The 13262-nt window shown below is 35.9% G+C and overlaps 1 protein-coding gene across 1 annotated transcript in view; it reads left to right on the forward strand.

The window, feature by feature from the left end:
• Positions 1-13262, forward strand: part of DDX58 (DExD/H-box helicase 58) — a 553305-nt gene that overhangs the window by 93972 nt on the left and 446071 nt on the right. The gene's annotated exons all lie outside the window — the stretch shown is intronic.

Here is a 13262-nt window from a genome sequence, read left to right on the forward strand (position 1 = left end):
CAAATTTTATACAGTCTGTTCATTCTAGCTTCTCAGATTTGCCTGTAAACCTTGTATTTTCCCTCCTTGCTGTGTCCTCCAGATCGACCATTTTTGTAACAGGTCAACTTTGAATGCCATATTTTCTGTCAGTCTGACTTTAATTTCCCTTTTTGACTTTTGCAGCTTTGCTCATACATTGGAGTAGTTATTCTGTGTATTCTTAAAATTTTCCAGTCACTCCCCATTAGATTGTATAAATTCAGAAAACCAGGACACAGGAACAAAATGTAGAAAAACAACAACCACGAAATCCACCAAAAGGTTTAATATAAAACTTTAGTTCTCTGACGTCTCGGCCAAAGCCTTCAAGGAGTATAACACACAAAAAAACTGTAGCAATATATATATACTCATACAGATGCTAATTACCTACTTATATCTTAACAATCAATTAAGCAATGCCTTCCAATTAAAGTCTTCATTCAACCCAAATGGAGACATTGTTTTAAATTTTAAAATATACATAGCTTCTTTTTGTAATAAAAGTGTTTTAACATTCACATTATAATGTGTAGAAGAACAAACCTGTTCTAAAACAGTTCCTTTAAGACAATTACTATTGCCCCCATGAAATTGTGCAAAATGCAAAGCTATTGGGCTTTCTTCATTGCCATTATTTATATCCCTGATGTGCTCTAAGAGCCTCACCTTAAACGCCCTTTTAGTCTCTCCAATGTAAATTTTTTTACATGGACATTGTAGGGAATAAATAACACATACTGAATTGCAATGAAAAAAGTTTTTAGTACTAAATTTTATATTATTGATAAAAGCAAAATATGGCACAATGAACTTGCAAGCTTTACACTTTCCACAGGAAAATGTACCAACTTTATCAAGTTCTTTATACAAAACAAGTGGAGGTAAACTAAATTTACTCCTAACCAGAAAACCTTTAATATTTTTACCCCTACGATATGAAAATTTTAAATTTAACTTTAGCCATTGTTGAACACTATTTAAGGAACACAGATAATTCCAGAATTGGATAACAGTTTCAATAAATTTCATAGTGAAACAGCCAAAGGTAGTAACAAAATATATAGTCTCCTTTTTCTCCTGTGATCTATCATACAAATTAACATCAGACCCATGAATAACAGGAAATGTGGGACCTGCTTGTTTTTTGCTACTAAACAGCCTATTAAAGCTATTGCTTAAAATTTCATTGCTGTAACCCCGGGCTAAAAATGATTGCACCATGGACCTTAATTCTTTATGAAATACTTCAGACTTATTACATAATCTATGAATTCTTAACATTTCCCCATACGGGAGAGCATTTATTGTATGCAAGGGGTGGCCACTCGTACCATGTACGTACTGATCTTATGTACGTATGCTAATCTTGTTATGGGGTTGTTTGAGTTAGAAGTTATTTATAAACACAATTTTTTCCATACACATGTAATTCATTATCACAGGTATGTTGATGATTTGATATTTTTAGTTGATGGTAGCAAGTCTGCCATAATGGATTTTTTTATTGATCTCAACAATAATAGATATATGTTACAATTTGATGGGTTGAAAGTTGGGACTATTGTTCCTTTTTTGGATGTAGTATTAGACATTTCTGATGGTACTAATTTGGTTACCTCTTTAAACAGGAAGTTTGTAGGGGGGTTTCAGTACGTACATGGTACGAGTGGCCACCCCTTGCATACAATAAATGCTCTCCCGTATGGGGAAATGTTAAGAATTCATAGATTATGTAATAAGTCTGAAGTATTTCATAAAGAATTAAGGTCCATGGTGCAATCATTTTTAGCCCGGGGTTGCAGCAATGAAATTTTAAGCAATAGCTTTAATAGGCTGTTTAGTAGCAAAAAACAATCAGGTCCCACATTTCCTGTTATTCATGGGTCTGATGTTAATTTGTATGATAGATCACAGGAGAAAAAGGAGACTATATATTTTGTTACTACCTTTGGCTGTTTCACTATGAAATTTATTGAAATTGTTATCCAATTCTGGAATTATCTGTGTTCCTTAAATAGTGTTCAACAATGGCTAAAGTTAAATTTAAAATTTTCATATCGTAGGGGTAAAAATATTAAAGATTTTCTGGTTAGGAGTAAATTTAGTTTACCTCCACTTGTTTTGTATAAAGAACTTGATAAAGTTGGTACATTTTCCTGTGGAAGGTGTAAAGCTTGCAAGTTCATTGTGCCATATTTTGCTTTTATCAATAATATAAAATTTAGTACTAAAAACTTTTTTCATTGCAATTCAGTAGGTGGTGTTTATTCCCTACAATGTCCATGTAAAAAATTTTACATTGGAGAGACTAAAAGGGCGTTTAAGGTGAGGCTCTTAGAGCACATCAGGGATATAAATAATGGCAATGAAGAAAGCCCAATAGCTTTGCATTTTGCACAATTTCATGGGGACAATAGTAATTGTCTTAAAGGAACTGTTTTAGAACAGGTTTGTTCTTCTACACATTATAATGTGAATGTTAAAACACTTTTATTACAAAAAGAAGCTATGTATATTTTGAATTTTAAAACAATGTCTCCATTTGGGTTGAATGAAGACTTTAATTGGAAGGCATTGCTTAACTGATTGTTAAGATATAAGTAGGTAATTAGCATCTGTATGAGTATATATATAGCTACAGTTTTTTAGATTGTATAAATTCCTCTGGGGTCCCATTTATTAAAGAGCTCTAAGTGTATCTTATAGGTTCATAGGTTCATAGGTTGGTACTAGGCTATCGGCCCTAGGGCCTTATACAAACCTAGCCATAACAATTCCCTGGCTATTTCTTCCCACACTATTTACTTCCCTGGACCCCTGTCTAGCAGGGCGACTGACATGATCCCCGGGGTGAATTTCCTTTCTCCATCCAAACGTCAAGGTTCTTTTTGAAGAGGGCCAAAGAGGTGCTCTGCTTGACATGTATGGGCAGTCTATTCCAGAGTCTGAGGAGTCTCTGGGTCAGGAACCTATCCCTCCAGCATGTTTTGTTTATTGTGATGACAAGGTTTAGATCCCTGGAGCGTGTGGCTCTGAGGGATTGGGATTTCTTTAAGTGTAGCATGTCCAACAGCTCTGGGTTTGACATGGCATCTTAAAAACCATTACCAGAGAGTGCACCCCTGCCCCCAGCTGGGCAACAGTAAAAGCTATTTCTGAATCTATTGATGTGGATGAATTTGAAGCCCTCTCAGAAAGTGCCTAAAGAAGGTATTTGTCAGCAGCGTTTGCAGAGGGCTTGTTACCACATGCACAAGAATAGAGTAAAAAGGTTTGTTTGAACTGGCCAAGTTTAGGCATTCATGAAACTGTAAATCACGCACAGTACGTAGCAGACATCACTGGGGAAGAAAAGAAATTTCAAATTCAATACCAACTTCTAAGGGCAGGGGCAGGGAAGAAATCATGGGAGAAGAGGCAGAGTCCAATTCTTAAAGCAAATCAGCAAAATTATTACTGCCCCACCCAATTCATCACAGGCACCGGAAGGTGCACCACAATTAAATACTTGTTTTAACTGCAGTCAAACAGGACACTGGAGAAATGAATGTCCCATTACCTGAATAAGCCACTTCAAACATTCAACCACCACAGGAAAAGTACAGTTGTGTACCTACCATAAATGTAGATGTTCGAGTGTATTCAGTTTTGCAGTCACTACACTTGGGTCATCCCGCTGGCAGGTGACCCGCAGTCGGCCCGAGCTCCAATCTGAATAATTTTGTCTTCAAACTAGTTTGAATCCTTAACTTGCATCCTCCTGTACAGAGGTCTGACATAGTTTTCTCCTGTCCCCTTTTTCTTCACTTTATCTTTATTTCCTCCACATTTTTATGACATTTAGACAGAATAATCTTTAGCCAGGAATGGAAGTTAAATGAAAATGTCTTCTTTTACTGGCTGTTTTCAGCAAGTATTTGTTTTGCTGCTGATAGAGCTCCACTTAAAATGCTTCTTGAGCAGTGGCCATCTTGGAACTCCAATAGTGAATTATTTTTAGGTTTGAAACCCTTGGAAGGTTTGCACTTTTGTCTGAAATGCCTTCATACCAGTTCCATATGAATGTGTTGCCACAGGTCTCTGAGGCCATTTAGTTCATCATGCCTACACATTTGCTGTACAATATGCATCCCAGTGTTCAGTGCCTGTCTTTTGCCTTCTTAAATGTATCCACAGATGGCACCTCATTACCTCCCCTAACATCTTACTGTGTGGCACCATTACCCTTTCTATAGTGAACATATTTTTCTATTTTTACTTAAATTTGCTATATATCATTTATTTAATAGTGTTGCTCCCTCCATTCCATTCATTTTGGTTCAGGTTTTTGTTCATGCTTGTAATATTAGCCTGCAGAGGGCTAAGTCCAAATCACATTCCCAATCTCTGTTCGGTCTTGCAACATAGACATTCTCCTTGATCTCCATTTATCTTTCCACACTCCATCCACAGCATTACTTCTGTCAGCCTAATGGCCAGTCTCTGAGCCCTTCTTTGCAACTGTTTGTTCTTTTGTCTCTAAGGATGTCGGACCTGAATACCATACTCCAAATGATTCTGCACCAGTGCATGTATACTTTTACTATACACGTTAACATAGCCTAACTTAGCAACATCTGCAGCACATTGTGTGGAATGGTTTAGTGCTTACTAGTAACCACCTCAAAATCTTTTTTCTTGCAAAGTACTTGTCAGAATTCTAGAACTTAATCTGTATACTAGTTGTGGACTTTTCTTCCCAAAGCACAATTTTTTTTATTTCTTTGTTAAACTATAGTTGCCACCTCTCGGTCTACCTCCAAAATTTAGTATGATCTCTTTGGAGGTTGGTATTGCAAGTCCCTTGAGTTGACACTTCTGGTCTTATTTTAATGCCGTCCATGAACAGATCTTTATTTTCCAGATTTGTACTTACCTTTGATGCAGCTGTAGAAAATAAACCCAGACACATTTGTGTACCCATGTCATTGATCCTTTTCTTATCTTACTGTTTACACTGGGCTGGGCACCTAGCATATCACAGATGTTCTTCCCCTCAGTGCAGGCTACACTGAGGTAGAAGGAACTGATGCATTTATTTGTTTTCTGGTTTGATTGGTTGATATAGCAGGTGTCTAACCAGCATCCTTAGCTAGACACTGTCTTTGATTTCTCATCATGAAGCAGTGTTCATCTGTTTTGCACTTCACTTACATTCATCTTGAACTTGGGTCTGCCTAGATGTAGTTTCAGGTTTGGGTGAGAACTTTTGTCTGTAGTAAATTATTGATGCAGGGTGCTCAAGATGTTACAGAAAAAAAAACTTGTGGAGAAGCACTTTCCAGATACTGGAGCTTATGGCTGTGATCACTATGCCATCTGCTTCACTGTATATGACCAAAGAAGCCTACGAGATGTAAAAATTCACAATTTAAATCAAGACGCTGAGAAACGAGCTTTGTTGTGAAGTAAAATTAAATGCAGAGACAGCTCTGGGTCTTAATGGCATGTTGTCTATTAGTTGTATTTTAAAAATGAAATATTCAGGTTTATTGTAGAAATAATGTTTTTTATTATGTAGATGCATTAATTTGAGTTTTGTTAGTTTTTTTTTGTTTCTTCGATTGAGTTAATGAATTTTAACATTGATTGGATATGGTGATTAAATGATTTGTCTTTTTTTTTTTTTTAATAAAAACTGCTCATGTCTATGTGCATGTGATTCTGATAAAGTTCTGTTTTCATTGTATATGAAGTGTGTGTCACTTGATTGGTAGTTTGAATGATGCAATCCTTGTTTCATAGTCATTTCAAAGGGGATAGTGGGTCATGACGGTTGCACCTTCCTTACTTTTTAGAAGATGCTGTTGTGCCTTTTGATTTACTGAGCTTGACTGGGAATGCTAAAATAACTCCAAATGAGTCTATTGTCTTCATGCCAAATTCCTCATTTTCAAGCAGATCTTCATTCTTCATCTAAAACATTCTTCCTTTGCATCCTTAAGTAACACGCTGTGGTTACAATCTCTTTTCAGCTGCCTGTTTATACTTTGAAAATCACTGCTTCTCACTAAAGAAAATGCTGTCACTTTTTTACAATAATGTAATAAAACTTTTCCTCTGTTTTATACTACTGTACCCCAGTTTCTTCTCCACTGTATCTCATAGCTACACATTTCCCCTTGCCACAAGCTCCACATGCATCAACTTCTCTGCCTAGTACAGTTACAGAAAATCGCCACATTCAGCAGGAGATACTTTGTGCCCTAGTGTCACTAATGGAACTCTCTTTCTAATATCTAAAGAAACAAAACTGAATACAGCACTTTCATTAATAATTTCAAAAGATGGAAAACCATGGGAAAACTACCTAGATGCTCAATAAAGTATCAGAAATACATAATATTTAACTAGGGTACCTTTAAAAATATTTTTACTCCATTTTCTGCCTAGCGAAAATGTTTCTGTCTACTTCTGTTGAATATTGGGTATGTGAGAAAATGGTGATAGGTGATCAATTGCATTTTTTGGGGTTGTGAAGGCTTCCAGGGTCTAAAAAGGAAGTTTAACATATTCTTTATCATATGTGACTTGGCAAACTAATACTGATCCTGATGGTTTGATAGGGGAATGGGATAGGATGGTAGGGCTTCCTTACTACTTATCAAGTGTGTCATAAACAAGGTCCTAAAAGATGGAGTTCTGCTTTGTTCCACTGAATTCCCTAATCACTGCTCTTCATAATACCAATGCAGTTTCTTTGTGTGATTTTCTAATGATTGTTTTTTTCTTACATAATTTTCTCTTTTCTCCATAGTTGTGCAATAGTAGATTAAATGTATATACTTAACAGAGTTGTGGAAGGCAGCTTCCTCACTGTGGTGGTGCAAGAAGCAATAAAATGTTTTATTGAGTTTATGCTTTGATCCTTTTTTAAAGCTTCAAGGAACAGAGACTTGACAAAATATAGCTGACAAGGAGCCTTATAATGAAAAACTCCTTTTGGTACTGATAACAATTAAAACTGGAAATTACACAACTCTTAAGCAGGAGAGGATGTTACGAAATCTGATGCAGCAGGTGTGTCATAATGAAGTTTTAATGTAGTGCATGGAGCACTGTGATTATGCTCTAAAATTTTGGAAAAGAAAATTTTGTGAAGCAACTTTCTGACATCAGAAAGCGATTAACAAGTCTTTGTTAAACAACTTTCAAGATGACTGTGCACTAATTAACTTAATTTCAGCTCTCTCAATGTGAAAAAAAACGATAGGTGAGGGTCAGTAATTCTGCCAGCTTTAGTAAAATTCACTTACTGGCTAGTAAGTACACTGCCTGCCTGGATGCTAGCAAAGAAGAAACTCAACCAGAAAAGGTGAAGAAAAAAACACTTTCTGGGACAAATCCTGCAGCTGTTCAGCAAAAGCAAGGCAAGCTCCAGCTTTGATAAGAGATAGCTTGCAGTAATATAGAGGAAAAAATAAATCAAATGTGCTCAGAGCGGATTACAATTAATGAAACACTGAGGGAGTATATCAACTCAAATAACAAAAGCCTGAAAAAATGGAAGAAGCTTTTATCAGCTATTCAGATGAACTGAGAAAACTGCAAAAATCAGAGGTCAAAATGAAGAAAAGGCTAGCTGAGTTGAGTATGATACTGCTCAAGAAGAGTTATTTCAAAAAATGATAAGAGTTGGAGGACAGATCATGAAGAGAAACCCTGAGATTTTCTGCTGTACAAGAGAAATTGGAAGCTATACAATGTATTATTTTTATTAAACCACAAATAAGTAACTGGGCTGGTATTCCATAGCAAAAAAATTTAATTGAAGGGGCACATCACGAGCATGCTCCAAACCTGGCCATAAGAAATCAGCCACGACGTGTATTAGCAAAGATGCAGTCATACCAACAGAAGGAGTTGACCCTGACAAAACTGTTGCAGAAAGGCAAAGTATTAAAAATTGGAGACAGTAGACTGTTTGTGGAAAATGATTATTCACTGTACACTAGGCAGAAAAGAAACAAATTTATCACTGAAATCAGGGAATTTTAAGAGGCAAGTGTGAGATTGAAGCTGCTGTACCCAGCTGTCTTCAGAATGTTATTTTCTGGGGGATCAAAGATGTTTTCTTTATTGCAGAACAGGTTGAGGAGGAAATGCAAAAGTTTTTCCAACAAAAAGTGAGCCAGCTATCAGAAGGAGACTCTGCTGCTCATTCTTCTGATAATAAAGCTCATAGAGAAACTTTGCTGGGGAAACCTTTTCAGGTGTTCCAAAAGAAAATGCTTGAGAGAGAGAGAAAAAAAAGCACAGGAATTGACTAGAAGAATCGAGCATACCTTGGACTTGAATCAGAGTCTAAGGTTGGGAAATGGAGATGAACAGGAAGAAGACTAGCAACACTGAAATGAATGAATAAAGGTGAGACTATAAAGCATCCATCATGTTTGTGAAATGAGGCTTTACAAAAAAAAGGCAGTGAAAGATTGAACTTTCTGTTGACTTTGTTAAACATGTGGAGGGACTGAAAGGCTTTTACCACACCATGTCATTAATGTTTGGAAGGACACTAAAAGGAAAACAAGCTAACTGTATATAAAACAATTTTTGTTCTTAATATTATTTGTATAAAACATTTCATGATATAAGTTGCATGTTATATAGTAAAACATTTTTCATTGATTATTGTACTTGATAAAGATACTAAGTGAAATGAGTACTTTTTTTCACTGTTTTAAGAAATGTAGCCAATGTAATATAAAAAGAGAAAAAAGGCAGAACAAAAACATGTTTAAGTTAATAGGCTGTAATCTTCGGCTTTTGTGGTGGTGGATGGGATGCAAAAGTACACTGATCATATATGTAGAGTTGAGATGTTTTCTTTTACTTGGTGAATGTCTGGATTAATGCCCTTCACTTAATCTAATGACAAGTTTTTTTGTGCAAGTGAGTGGGCTTTAAAACAGATACCATTGTGAAAGTAATGAATGTTTTTTCTTTAGCAAGTAAATGTTCAGTTTAAATAGAGAAGTCTGCAGCTGAAGGCAGCTGTACATTCTGTTCTTATTTTTCCATGGAAGCAAGCTAACTAAAGATGAAGGAAATCTCAATATGTCTGGGCATTGTTTGAGAGAAATGTAAAACTGAAAAGTACAAGGGCAAGCAGCTTAGTAAAAATAAAGTTTGGAATTATTGTAAGTAAATAAGAGCAGCTTTTCTGGTACCTAAATTCTTTAATGCATTTATAGAACAGTGTACAATTCAGTTTTATTTAAAGATAGTGCACTTTTTCTCAAGGCTAAAAGTTAATATTTTCTGAAAGCTTGCAAGCTGTTTTTTTCACAACTGGGAGGAGAATAAATATAAGACAAAAATGGACAACAATTACTGTAAATAAGAGCACAGCCTGGATAACCTTAATTTTAGATCAAGTAATGTCTATGGGTGCAGCTGTTGATTTGGGGCACTTGTTCCTGCCAGGAAGGTTAAAGCTAATTTGTTGAACATGTACATAGCTTTATGAGTTTGTTTAATAGATTATGGGGTGTTCTGTTTTATTTGAAGTTTTTCATTAAAACAAAAAGTCTTGTAAAGTGTGACACAGGTTCAAATGCAGATTACAAGAAGCAACTGTATAAAGATTCAACCTGCCAAACATTAGTGGGTGCATGTAACATAAAAGCTGGAAATACACATTTAAAAAGCTGCTATATATATATAATAGATGGGAATAACTTCTTATCATAATGGCTGTTCTAGCTATATTAATTTGGAAAGTGAATGGCCTCACAGGTATAGACAAAAAGGTAAGAGTATTGAATTAATTTAAGAAATGCAGAAAACAAATAGCAATGCTACAGGAGACACATTTAGAAAGAAATGAGCTTGTGAATTTGACAAAGAAAGGATTTCAAGATGAATATTCTGCAGTATATCAGGGGCAAAGGAAACCAGGAGTACTTATACTAATTGCTAGAGGAGCTCTAATAGTGATAAAAGAGGAAAAATAACATAATATTGATAAATTTGTGGTAGTGCAGGTCTACTGGCATGAGAGGAGGATTACACTGGCATATATTTATATTCCGCTTAAAACTGCTATTATGCCATGGTGGTGCAGCGGTTACCATTGTCGCCTCACAGCAAGAGGTTCTCTGGTTCGATCCTCGGCTGGGGTGCCTTCTGTACGGAGTCTACATGTCCTCCCTGTGGTCGCGTGGATTTCCACCAGGTGCTTCAGTTTCCTCCTACATCCCAAAGACATGCTGTAGGTGGTTTGGACACTCTAAATTGGCCCTAGGCATGAGTGCGTGCATGTGTGCCTCCCGTGGAAGGTTGGGTGCCGGGCTGGCAACTCGACACTGTAAAACTCTACTGCCAATCATGAGCGGACAGGTGGTCCGCTGTGGTGACCCCTAACCGGGAAAAGCCGAAAGAAGAAGATGGAGCTTAAGAAAATTTTGGTAGAAATAATAATTTTCCATCAGAGAATATTACTTATGGGGGGGACCAGACCTTGATTTACGACAGTGAGGCTGTATCTGGGAACCTTGCTGGGAACATGTTGTAAAAAGAGTGGATTTCTGAAGAAATTTATGAAAATATTTGGGACGGTAGATGTGATTTCAGTAGCAGGAATTCTGAGAGTATTTACATATTCCTACCCAAATTTTATGCAGACTGTTCGAGTAAGAATCTAGTTTATCTTGCTACCTGCATGAAATGTAATAGTTTTTATGTTGGAAAAACTATGAGGACTTTGAGGGAACGCTTACTTGAGCATATAGGTTATATTAGGCACTAAGATTCCACCAGTGCTTTGTATAATCATGTATCTGCACATAATGGTCATTCTTTTTGTTTTATGGTTTTACAATGTGTCATGCTGATAAACAAGGTGCGGATTTAAATAATAAGGCAGAGAAAGCTGAAAGTAGATGGATAGTGCTGCTACAGGCACATAAGTATCCAGGGTTGAATGGGTATGTGCCCTTGAAACCATTTCTTAAAGATCATAAATTGCTTAATTGATTAATTAGTGTTGCTATATAGGATGTATGTGTTTGTTCTTAGTTTGTCTGATGAAGTGCCTATTGCAAGGCATGAAAGTGCTAACCTCTTTTTAATTTTCTTTTTAAGTTTGTTTTATTAAAGATGGTTCCATAGAAGCTGTGTTTGGTCCTGGACTTTTCAAAATTTACATATTATTTGCCAAAGTACAGTAAGGTACAATAACTGGAGTAGACACAAGTATTTCACAGGAACAGATGCATTTAATTGAAAGCTTCTACTCGCATCCAGTAACGACTTCAGATAAAGCCACAATGCAATTAAGGGTACATAGAATACGTAAGAGGGGGATTGAATTTACTGGAGAAAACTGGCAAAGGAACTAAGGAATTAGGAATTAGCAAATAACTAGAGAGGAAAAGCTAAGATGACATTTGAACTGCAGGCTATGCCTTCCCTATCAGGGATTGATAGAGTATAGGCAAAGAGAAAGGAATAGGAGAATCCTAACTGAAAAACCTGCTTTTGGTAGAGATTTTAGCTGAATCTAGAACAAAAATTGTTGTTAAAATGGATAATCAGTAGGGCATATAAAATATTACACTACAACTATAGGATTCGATGAGAGGAGTTGTGAAAACACTGGGGTGAGAGATTGGATAAGTAGTTCACAAGGTCAATTGGAGGAAATGTGTGTGGCTGTCAAATGTGGAGAAAAGTCTAGACGATTTAGGACTTTTAGCTTAAAAGTGTTTACATAGGGATTTTTATACCCCAAGTAGACTCCAAAGAATTTTTACTCTGGTAGAGGGCAAATGTGTTATAGGTGTGATGAGGAAGACCATCACAACTGGGGACATATGTTTAGGGAGTGTAATGGGTTGGAAAATTTTATTCCTGCCAGACTACTCTGTAGGGATTTTTTATTGGGTGAGCAAATGGATGTAATTAAGGAAATTATTTTGTGAGCTGGGATACAGAATCTGATTTGCCTAGACATAGTAAGGCCTTGATAATTTTAATTCTGGTGGTTGCCAAAAAAGTAATTACTAGAAACTGGAAATCAATTGTCCCTCTCTGACATGTTAAACTTCATTTTTTAAAGATGTATATAGATTTATTTATGTTTGTTCTAAGTTAATAAGAAATTGGGATGTTTTGAAAAAGTATTTCATTTTTTGTTTGAGGGTTTTCATTAAAACAAAAAAATCTGGAAAATGTGATGTAGGTTAAAATGGAGAGGACAAGATACGAAACAACTGTATAAAAGATCATCCTGCCAAACATTATTGTTGCATGTAACACAAAGGATTTCTTACATTTTTTCAGAATTCTACCCTCTTTTGTTATGTTTTCTCTTCTGTGTCCCTCTGAAATGTATTCACTTTTGAAAATCAAGTTCCAGTTCCCACCTATAAGTAATATTTCCTGCTCAAAGCGGATTATTTTTCTCTAAAACTTCTTTTGGGGGAGGGTATATAAATATATACCAGCATAATTGTACTCCCTTCACAATAGCCCCTTACTTCTACAAATCTATCATCATTGTCTTTTTTTCCCTCTTCTGTCATTATTGGAGCCCCTCTAGCAATTAGTGTTAATTACCCCTTTTTCTTTGATTCTTGTATTCTTCTGAATACCCAACCCAAAATCCTTTAGTTGTCAAATTCCCATGCTCATTTTTTTCCAAATGTGTCTCCAACAGGATTGCTATTTGCATTTTTCCTTTCATAATACAATTCAATACTCTTTTTGTCTATACCTGTGAGGTCATTCCCATTCCAAGATAATATGTATAACAATGACATTATGATAAGAAGCTATTGTTCCCACCTATTATACATTTTAGTTTTTGAATGTATATTTCCATCTTTCATGCACCACTAATGTTTGGCAGGCTAATCTTTTATACAGTTGTTTCTTGTCCTCTCCATTTGAAACTATGTCACATTTTCCTCAAAAAAAAAAAACTAAATACATTTTTAAAACATCTCCATTCCCTATTAATGTAGAGCATACATAAAGCTATGTCATTAAAAAATGAAGTTTAACCTGTCAGATAGGAACAATTGTCCCAAACTGATAGCTGCATCCACAAGCATTACCTAACCTAAAATTAAGGTTACCCGTGCTAATGGGCATGCTACAGCCTGTGTTCCCAGTTACACTTATCTGTTTTTTTCTTATCTCTATTCCTCTCCCAAATGTTAAAAGCAGCTTGTATGCTTTCAGAAAGCATTAAC

The sequence above is a fragment of the Protopterus annectens genome, chromosome 2.part0, assembly GCF_019279795.1.
Source record: "Protopterus annectens isolate FY-2018-M chromosome 2.part0, PAN1.0, whole genome shotgun sequence".
NCBI classification, from domain to species: domain Eukaryota; kingdom Metazoa; phylum Chordata; order Ceratodontiformes; family Protopteridae; genus Protopterus; species Protopterus annectens.